At 38.8% G+C, this 10,502-nt stretch overlaps 1 protein-coding gene and 1 pseudogene across 11 annotated transcripts in view; both read right to left on the bottom strand.

Moving 5' to 3' along the window:
* Positions 1-10,502, bottom strand: part of NCOA6 (nuclear receptor coactivator 6) — a 112,678-nt gene that overhangs the window by 71,806 nt on the left and 30,370 nt on the right. For 10 of the 11 annotated variants that reach the window (XM_019655177.1, XM_019655180.1, XM_019655183.1 and 7 more), the window contains one exon: positions 1,808-1,912. The exons of the other annotated variant lie outside the window; for it this stretch is intronic. The gene's annotated coding sequence lies outside the window, so the exon portion shown is untranslated. The remainder of the gene's footprint in view (positions 1-1,807; positions 1,913-10,502) is intronic. 11 annotated transcript variants of the gene reach the window in all.
* On the bottom strand, positions 62-530 carry LOC109389573 (60S ribosomal protein L23a pseudogene; annotated as a pseudogene).

Here is a 10,502-nt window from a genome sequence, read left to right as displayed (position 1 = left end):
CTTTCTTTTTTCTTTTTAACTGAAAATTTTTTATATTTAGAATTAGCCAGCTTGGTTCAGTTTAGATGATCCCAATTCTGATGGCAACATCCAAAGCATCATAGTCAGGAGCCAGTCGAACCTATGCCTTCTTCTCTCCATCAGGCCTGATCAGGGTGCTGACCTTGGCCACGTCAATGTCACAGAGCTTCTTCCCAGCCTGTTTGATCTGGTGCTTGCTGGCCTTCACATCCACAATGAACACATTTGTACTATTGTCTTCTATTTTCTTCATGGCTGACTCAGTAGTTAGGGGGACTGGATGATGGCACAGTGGTCAAGCTCGTTTCTCCTGGGGGTGCTCTTCCGAGGCTAGTTGGGCTGCCTTCTGAGCTGCAGTGTCTTGGGCCTTTAGAAGGTGGGTGACGAGTGGATCTTCTTATTTTTGTGGCTGTGGATGCCTTTCAGCTCTGCTTTCTTTACCTTCAAAGCCTTTGCTTTGGCTTTGGCTTTGGGAGGGAAGGGGCTTCCTTCTTTGCTTTCAGTGCCATCTTCGTGAAAAACCCTTATTGTTTCTTAAGAGATGCATAGGACACATTTAGGGGTGAAATGTCATGATGTCTGTAATTTACTTTAAAATACATTAAGCAAATAAGGCAAAATGTTAATAATGGTTAAATGTAGGTGACAGGTATATGCAGGTATTATCTTTACTATATTTTTATATATGATTGAAATTGTTCATAATAAAAAGTTTACAAAAATAAAAAAGGAAAAAACAAGCATACCAGCAACATGGTGCTGCTCTTAGGTAAAACTCCACCAGACATCAGGAAGACTTAGAAGATGCCATATGAACATCTTCCAAATCACAGGATTTAAAATAAATAAATATATTTAAATATACATTCATAAATATATAAATTTATGTATCATACATATTCAGCTATCTGGCCCAGTCCTTTCTTTTCAGATTTTTTACCTGGTGCAAGTAGCTGAATGAGTACAATATTGTCACTGGCTATTCAGATTATCTGAGCAAAACATAAGACACTATTAGCTACATCAGCTATCACAAACTCACATACTTATAGGGGTCAGGCCTATAACAAATAATAGGAAAACACTGGATGTTAAATGCATTTGCATGTACTGTGAGAATGGTTTGGGCAATGGGAAGCTTGAATACCTATCTGTGCTGAGCGGCTGCAACTTTGCTCTCTCTAGCTTATTATTTTCTTTTTAGAGGGATGGGAGGAGTTGTGCAGGCCCAGAAATAATATTCTGAATTTTAGGAAAAGACTAAAATCCATATATTTAGTGTAATCTCCAGATTTTAAAATGACTTACATTTTTGGGAAATACTCTATGGGCCAAATGAAACACACTGCAGCTGCATAGGCCCACAAGCCACTGGCTTTCAATTTCTCACTAAGGCTGACAATGCAGGTATGACTTATGTTATTGACTAGTATAGCACTAGGCCTGAGTGAACTCTGCTGGGTTTGGTGTAGTGCTGGAGGAGACCAGATATTTAAAATGCACTTAAATGTTATGATGTGCCTCTTGGGAGATCTGTGGACTCCCAAGAAAAAAAGAGATCAATCAAGGTCTTAACCCCAGAGGAACAGAAGGTACTCAAATTTAGTGAATTTTGGCTTCATTAGATATGCTGTCTCCCACAATGGGCTGAAGAATTATCTTCTTTGACAAACACTAGATGATGAAGCAAATAGAGTTTTTTACTTTATGTAACTTTGGTAGCGTCATTCCAGTGCTTGGAATTAAGCTGAGCCATGTCCGCTCTCTCACATAAGGTTTCACTCACCAAAATGTCTTGCTTAATTTTTATCATTTATCCAGGTCATCTTCTACATCCAAACAAGTTGGCATTTTTAGGGCCTGTATTTCAAGGTAGTAGCCAAAAAAAATTCTAAAAAAGAAAAAGAAAGTTATACTATTATATAGAAAATAGAGGTAATCTGTTTTTGTAATAGAAGTTAATGCAAATACCACAAATTATCAAGTCAACTTAGACATCTTCAGATAATGTCAAACTGGGGTTTTGTTTAAGTCTACAAAAAGTATTTTTTTTCGGAGACCTTAAGCCACTCATCAACAAGCACTCAGAGTATAGCAGCAAAGCTCAGGGACATATACCAGTTTCACTTAAAAATCTGGGATCCTAGGCCTTAAAGCCCTCCCCATTCCTTCTTTTCTAAATCTTTCAAATTAAATATACATCATGCCACACTGCTTGAAGATACTTGGCGCCAAAACCAAAATATTCTGTACATACAGTAAATACGAGATATAGTTTTTCTAACAGAATTTCAAAATTCATTTTTAAACTTCATAAAGTATAGCTTTTTTTCCTATCTTATTTATAATAGCTATACACTTTATTTTCCCTTCAATTTTCAGTTTAAGTTCTAAGGTATTCTTTATTGTACACACATAAATTATGCATGGAAAGTGCATAATTTTGACATGCTTCAGAAAAAATTTCCCACTTAATAAGATAATATTCATCTAAATGTCTTTTTAACTTGGCTGTTACGGTTTTACATTATTGCCAAATATTAATTTTATAATCTCAAAATTTTTTATGGATGTATGTACTAGGTATTAATAAATATTTATTAGAGAAAAAACTATCCCTTGATTATTTTTTAATTCAAGAAAAAGCCATTTTAATCTCCATGGAACATTAATAAAAATTAACCTTTAAGAAAACCCATAAAGAGAATATCAATAAATCCAAAAAATAACAATAGGATAGTCAAATACTCTGATGACCATGCAACTGAACTAAATTTAAAATAAAACTGGCAAACAATGGCTTTACCACTTTAAAACAACAAGACCCTTGGACTTGGATTAAAAAGAAATAAAAATTATAAAAGTTCTAAAAAATAATAAGGAAAATACTACATATTAGAACCTAAAGAATACAGCTTAACCGTAAAGAAGAAAATTCAGCCATAAATATCTTTATCAATAAAAAAAAGGAAATCAAAAGAAAATAAGGAAAGAAAGAAAAAGAAAGAAATGAGTCAAACATCTGACGAAAGAAAACTTTCCAATTCTTTTTATGAAGCAAATATAACATGAATATCAAAATCTGATAGGGAGATCACTTTGTAAATTACATATATTAAAATAAGCTGATACAAACTGCAAGCAGAAAGCTACAGATCAATCTCTCCTGTATTGCCCAATCTCTCTTACACTGACGCAAGATTCTCAATCAAACTTTAAATGAATACAACAGTACATTAGAAGATTAATAATGCATCATAATCAAGTAGAGTTTGTTCTAGGAATGAAAGGAAAACACAGTATTAGGAAACTAAGGGGGGAAATCATATGATTATCACACATATTAAAAAGCCATTTGACAAAATTCAACAACCCTTCTTGATAAAAAAACAAAACAAAAAATCTCAAATAGGGCTGGCCAAGTGGCTCAGCTGGGTAAGAGCACGAGCTCTGAGCAACAGGGTCGCCGGTTCAATTCCCACATGGGCCAGTGAGCTGTGCCAGAACTGAGCTGCCGCTGAAATGCCAACAGGTGGCAGGATGGCTCAGCTGGTGAGAGCAGTGCTCCTAACAACAAGGTTGCCTGACTCGGCACCTTAAACTGAGCGGCTGCAAGCTGCCCACCGGCAGCCGGATAGTGACTGGGCTTGGAGCTAAGCTAGCTGCACCCTCCACAACTAAGACTGAAGGACAACAACTTGTCTGTTCCCCTTCCCCAAATCCCCAACACTGTTCCCCTTCCCCAATTCCCCAATAAAATCTTAAAAAAAAAAAAAAGCCACTAATGAAAGATCCAAAACTAATACAAAAAAGACCTGAATAAGAGAATGACACACCAAACTCTTGGATAAAAAGATTCATAAATATCAATTATTCCTAATTTATAATTTAATAATCCCGATAAAAAATGCCTACTTCTTTTTTAAACAGACAAGCCAACACTAACATTCATATGGAAACAAGTAAGGGTCTGAGTAATCAGAGTGTGAATGGGATGAGTCCCACCAGATATCAAAACATAAAGTCTCAATAATGAAAACAGTAGTACTGGAATATAAATAGATGGGAGACCAACGGAACAGATCGGAAATTCAAAAAATGTATCAAAATGCATATGGAATTTTAATATCTTATAAAGGTGGGGAAAAATGAATTTTTCACTAAATGGGACTAGGTAGCCAGATAGGAAAAAAAAAAATTAGTGCTATACCTCACATCAAGATAACGCCAAATAGATCCAAAACTTCAATGTAACAAACGAAACCTTAAAAGTATTAGAAGAAACTACGGAAGAAATTTTTGTAACCTTGGAGTGGGAAAGCTTTTTTTCACTACAATTCAAAATCTAAAGCTATAAAAGAAAAGACTGATAAATTCAAATACATAAAAATCAAAGAATTCTGTAAGAAAAAAACACCATGAAGTAAAAAAAAAGACAAAAAAATATTGGCAATCATATCACTGATAAAAGAGTAAATCTCCTATATATAGACATATTATAGAAAAAAGTGTACTGTATTTATAGATATAGTATATATATGTTTGTGCATATATAGATACATAAAATAAAAAGAACAATTTGGACAGATTATTGTGTCCAAAAATGGACACAAGATATGATCAGAAAATTCACAGAAAATGAAATACAAATGAACTTTAAACATATGAAAAGATGTTCAAACTCATACATAAGAAGAAGAAAACAACATTTTTCACTCATCAGATTAGCAAAAGTCCAAAAATATGATGATGCATAGTCTTGGCAAGGTTATGGGGAAAACAGGCACTCTCAATTCATTGCTAGTGGTAGTGCAAACTGGTGTAACATCAGCAAGTAGGTAATACCTATCAAAGTTACAATTATATATAGCATAAACTCAGCAATCTCACTTCTGGCTAGTGATCTTTACAGACACACCTGCTCCTGTACAAGATGTCATATATACAGGTTACTCACTAAAGCATTGTTTGTAATAGCAGGACAGGAAATTACCCAGATGTCCATCAACAGAGACTGATTATAGTACATCCAATAAAAGTGAAATGCAGCGAGAATGAGGATGCTCTCTATGTACTGATATGGAAAGATCTCCAAGATACACTGTTCAGAGAAAAAAAAAAGGAGTAAAACATTGACTACAGTAGGCTACTTTTTTGTGGGAAAAGAAGAGAAAAATATTTTATAATGCTAGTATTAAAATAAAGTACTCTAGAAGGATATACAAGAAACCAATAAACATGGTTATCTTCAAGGTAAATTTAAAATATCGTGTTGTAGCAGAAGTCAAGGAAGCACTCAGACCAAGGGGGAATCATCACAAGAACACAGGAGCCAGTTTTAAGGGGTTTCCACTGGCAAATTTGAGACAATTTGAGCATAAGAAAGAATAATGACTAAAATTGATTATACTACCATAAGAATCCATTAATGTACAGTAATAGCTCAAAGAAAGATTTAAAAAGCCTATCATCTGCCACCATTGGAGATGACTATTACATCAACTCCTTGCTCTGAAGATTGATAATTAAGTAGAAATAATTAAGTAATTTACTTTGTCCTTTTAGAAGGGTTCATCCTCACTAGAGAGGGAAAACTCTCCTTTACAGAAGAATGCCACTTAATAAATGTAGAAGAAAGAATTTAAAAACCACCAGTTTGCAACCTCTAACGAAATAAGTGATTCAGGCAAGGATGATCAAAAGATGCTAAATATCATTTGGTGAAATGTTGTGGAATAGAAGAGTCCCAAGGTGTCAAAGGATTATTCCTTGGATTACTTCCTAATTGCAAAGGGAAAAACGAGTACCTTTACAATGGAGAGATCTGACAGTTGCCATCTTAACTAGTGATCAAACTCAGCAACAATTAGAGTGAGACCTTTCATTTATGACCCCTGATGTTATGTAACCTGAAGTACAAGGCATTATCTATAGTGTGTTATTACCAAAAATGCCTAACCTAGGTCTAAATAAGTGTTTAAACCTAATGTCCCCTTTATAGGAAATTCAGGAGCTAGAGTATCAAGAAAAATGACATACAGAAATTTTTACAAAAAAAAAATTTACATGAAAAAGTAATCAGTTACATAAAAACATAATCAGATCTAGAATTTAAAACATGCTACAACAAAACTGATCTGGTCTCTTCGAAACCCCAAATCTTGGGGGAATAGGGGGAGGATACAGTTCTAGATTCAAAGAGACTGAGGAGACATTACAATGAAACGCGATACCTGAGTGCTGCTTAGGCCTGCTTTGAAGAAAATAGCCATAAAATAATTTTCAGACATTTGGGGAAAACTGAATATGAAGTGAGTAACAGAAGATATTGGGGCACTTAAAATTTTTTCTTGGGCGTGGTAATGTTATTTGTGATTCTGTAGAGAATGCCCACATTATTAGATGCATGCTGAAGCATTTAGAGATAAAGTGTCACAATGTCTACAACTTATCTTTAAAGTATTCAGCAAAGATAGGTAGACAAATAGATGATGCAAATATAGCAAAATATCATCACTGTATCACTCTTTTAACTTTTCATATTAAAAAGTTGGGGGGAGGGTATAAATAAGGACCATGGGAGCTGAGGGTGGGATCCAGACTTTTCACTGTATAACTTTATGTTTTGATTTTTGAACCCTGTGATTATATTATCTACTGAAAACAAAAGCCAGCTATCGAGCATCCTCTTAAGCCCTTAGCAGCAATTATATTTCTATTCTTTTATTTTTTTTTAGCTGAGCCATCCTGCCACCTGTTGGCAGCTCAGCGGCAGCTCAGCTCAGGCCGGACTCGAACTGCTGTTGCTCAGAGCTCAAACCTTTGAGGGAGCTCTTAACCAACTGAGCCACTCAGCCGGCCCTATATTTTTATTCTTACTCCATCTATTCAGACATGCAACACAAAAATATCCTCCATTTTCTATCTCCTTGTTTTGAGGGGAGTTCCTCTGACCACATTTCCCCTGTGAGTCATTTGACAGCAAATAAGAGCCTGGACCACATCATTACCAGGTCCGGAGCCACTGGCACTCCCTCCAACAATATTCCCATTGACCAGCTATCCCACACTTGTCCCCCAACCCTATTCCCCGACCCCCTTACCTCCAGTCTCTGTTGTTCACACCCTCTGTTCTTCCTCACCCACTCCCCTCCCATCCCACAGTTAGTTCCTTCAACAATGCTTTTTATCAGTGTCCTGACCTCCCTTGCTCACCTATTCTTCAGGCACACAAAAGTCCACCAGTTGCCTCTCCCTCACCCCAACTGACTTGAAACTTTAGAGCTAGAAATGAATTTACAGATTAGTCTAACTCCCAGCCTCTCAAAGAAAAAAAAAAAACCTAGACAGTGGTATTGTGACTTGATTGAAGTTACAGGCTAAGACTGTGGCAGCATCAGGCAGACTAGACCCTGGTCTTTCAACCTCAAGTTCAGTGCTTCTTCCGCCACACACAAACTTTCTTCTCATCAAGGTGACTCTACCATACACACTCTGCGTAATTAGCAGAAATATCACAACCAAGTGATCCAGTCTATTTCAGGCCAATGCTTACTAATTATAATAGAACTGCCCTAACTACTCCAAAATAGCTGAAGACACAATACCTGAGATCAAATATATGTTTTGAAAAAACTTCAGTAGCTCTAAACCTTGGTTACGCATTGCAATTATTTGGGGAAACTTTTAAAAATAATTATGCCTGAGTCATAAGGTCTGCAACTGTGGCCTGAGCTTGGGTATTTAAACACTATCCAGGTGATTCTAATATGCAGCCCAAGTTTATAACCACACTTTATATACATTATTTCATACATTACTTCATACATTACTAATTATAAACTTAGACTGTATCAAAATTTTTTGTTTTTTAACATAAGACCAGATTGCTTGTGATAAAATCAAACAAAACCATACAGAGTCTAAAAGTGAACTACACCACCCTGAATTCTATCTTGTTTTTTTCTGTCTGTGACCTTGGAGTCTCTTGTGCCTTTCTTAGCTTCCATGTTGCCATTTAGAAAATGAGGGGCTAACATACTTTCCAGATCTAGGGACACTCTGACTATTTTAAACCTTGGCCATTTGACTTCAGTGTTATCATATTTCCCTCAGAAACTGGAAATCATTTGGTGCGAAATCTTTAACTCTTCCTTCTTCCACTAGTGGCTGTTTTCCACACTCTCCTCTCTCATCTTCCTCCTTTCAAAAAGTTAACCCCAAGGGCTGGCCGAGTGGCGCGATGGTTAAGAACTCGCTTGGGACGCCAGAGGGCCCCGGTTCGGATCCCATATGAGGGCCCGTGACACTGCCCTCCACAGCTAAGATGCTGAACAACAGCTCGACCTGGAGCTGGGCTGCCGTGAGTCGCTGGCAACGGCGTGGGCTGCAGTCCCTGTGGCAGTGGGTTGCCATGGGCTACCGTGTGTAGCCAGCAGCCAGCGTGAGCGGCCAGCAGCCGCAGTGAGCGGCCGTCCAGAAGCCGGCGACTGATCTGCCTCGCCTGGGAAGAGCGCAATGATGGTGCCAACTTGGGCCAGTGAAGCGACGTCCTCCACAACTAGATTGAAGAACAAAACGACAGCAACTTGTCTGTTCCCCTTCCCCCAATTCCCCATCACTGTTCCCATCCCCCCAATTACCCAATAAAAATCTTTAAAAAAAAAAGTTAACCCCAAGCTAGGAGAGAAAACAGAGGCTACCTAACAATACCCATTAATCTGTATCACTGCCTCCACCCTAAGTTTTCACTGATATGCTTAAGGAAACACTGAGAGTCAAAGTTATTACAGCAGTGGAACTAGGACTGCTGTTCAAAGAACTGTTGGGCTCAAAGATGACTTTCCTGCCGAAGACAGAGAATGGGCCTTGAAGTACACAACAGAGCCAGGCAGGAAGATAACAGATTTTTTTTTTTTAAGATTTTATTGGGGAATTGGGGGAGGGGAACAGCGCTGGGGAATCGGGGGAAGGGGAACAGACAAGTTGCTGTTGTTTTGTTCTTCAGTCTAGTTGCTTCACTGGCCCATGTTGGTATCATCATTGCGCTTTTCCCGGGTGAGGCAGATCAGTTGCCAGCTTCTGGGCGGCCTCTCACAGTAGCTTATGGCAGCCCCCTGCAGCAGGGTACAGCAGCCTACGTCGTCGCCGGCAACCCATGGTAGCCCAGCCCCAGGTCGAAGCTGTTGTTCACCATCTTAGCTGCAGAGGGCAGTGCCACTGGCCCTCATATGTGGGATCCGAACCAGGGCCCTCTGGCATCCCAAGCCAGTTCTTAACCAACGTGCCACTCGGCTGGCCTGATAACAGATTTTTAACTAACCTCCAACACGTGGCTCTATCTCCTCGAACTATATTCTCCAAAACAGCTTTCTCCAAGGTGGCACTGGTGGAGGTGAGGCGCACCACCCTACTCTGAGACATCCACTTAGAATGGTCAGAGCGCTTACAAACCCACAGTCTTCCCCTATCTATCAGGTTTTATAACATACCAAGTATGTTATCCTGGTATCTGAAGACGGTCACAGGAAGGGCTGAGAGAACAAAAGCCTTGGGAGCATTATGTTCTGGGGAAGTTATTAAAGTAGCCAGCCTTCAAATGATCAAAAAACACATTCTCTTTTCCCAAGTCAAATTACCAGGCCAGAGGAATAGATTTCCTCCCCTCGAATCTAGCAGAAGGCACATAAACGAATGCTAGACTCTAGAAGTATTAAGAAACTACGTGTGTCAATTAGTCCATTAGCTTAACATCTGAAAGGAGAATTCATACAGCACCCAGGTAGTCAGTGAGGGAACCTATCAACCCTGTTTATTTGGCAAATGCTAGACCTGTATACTCCTCTCCTTATTCAAGAACGAATAATTGAGGCGAGGAATTGAAATACATTTGGCAACATAAAAGAAGAGAAACTCTACGCTTGTAATTCAGAAAATAAATCAACTGCATTCTCTCAACAAATTTGATAAAACACACTGAAATGAGATATCGAAGTCCATAGGCTGAAATGAAAAGAACTGAAATGCAGGTGGAAATAAGAGAGAAGAAAAAGAAAAGGAAAAATTATAAGAAAGGTAAATATGTCAAAGCACAATTAAAATCCTTACTAGAGGGCTGGCCGAGTGGCACGTTGGTTAAGAGCTGGCTTGGGATGACAGCTCTGAGCAGCAGGACCCCGGTTCAGATCCCACATGAGGGCCAGTGACACTGCGCCCTCTACAGCTAAGATAGTGAACAACAGCTTGACCTGGAGCTGGGCTGCTGTGAGCTGCCATAAGCTACCGTATGTGGCCGGCAGCCAGCGTGAGCAGCCGGCAGCCGGTGTGAGCTGCCAAGAGCCGCCTTGAACGGCTGTCTAGAGGCCCGCGACAAATCTGCCTCATCCAGGAAGAGCGCAATGATAATGCCAACATGGGCCAGTGAAGTGACGTCCTCCACAACTAGACTGAAGAACAAAAGGACAGCAACTTGTCTGTTCCCC

The sequence above is a fragment of the Hipposideros armiger genome, unplaced genomic scaffold (genome assembly GCF_001890085.2).
Source record: "Hipposideros armiger isolate ML-2016 unplaced genomic scaffold, ASM189008v1 scaffold_238, whole genome shotgun sequence".
NCBI lineage: Eukaryota > Metazoa > Chordata > Mammalia > Chiroptera > Hipposideridae > Hipposideros > Hipposideros armiger.
This window is presented reverse-complemented; position numbering and strand designations above follow the sequence as displayed.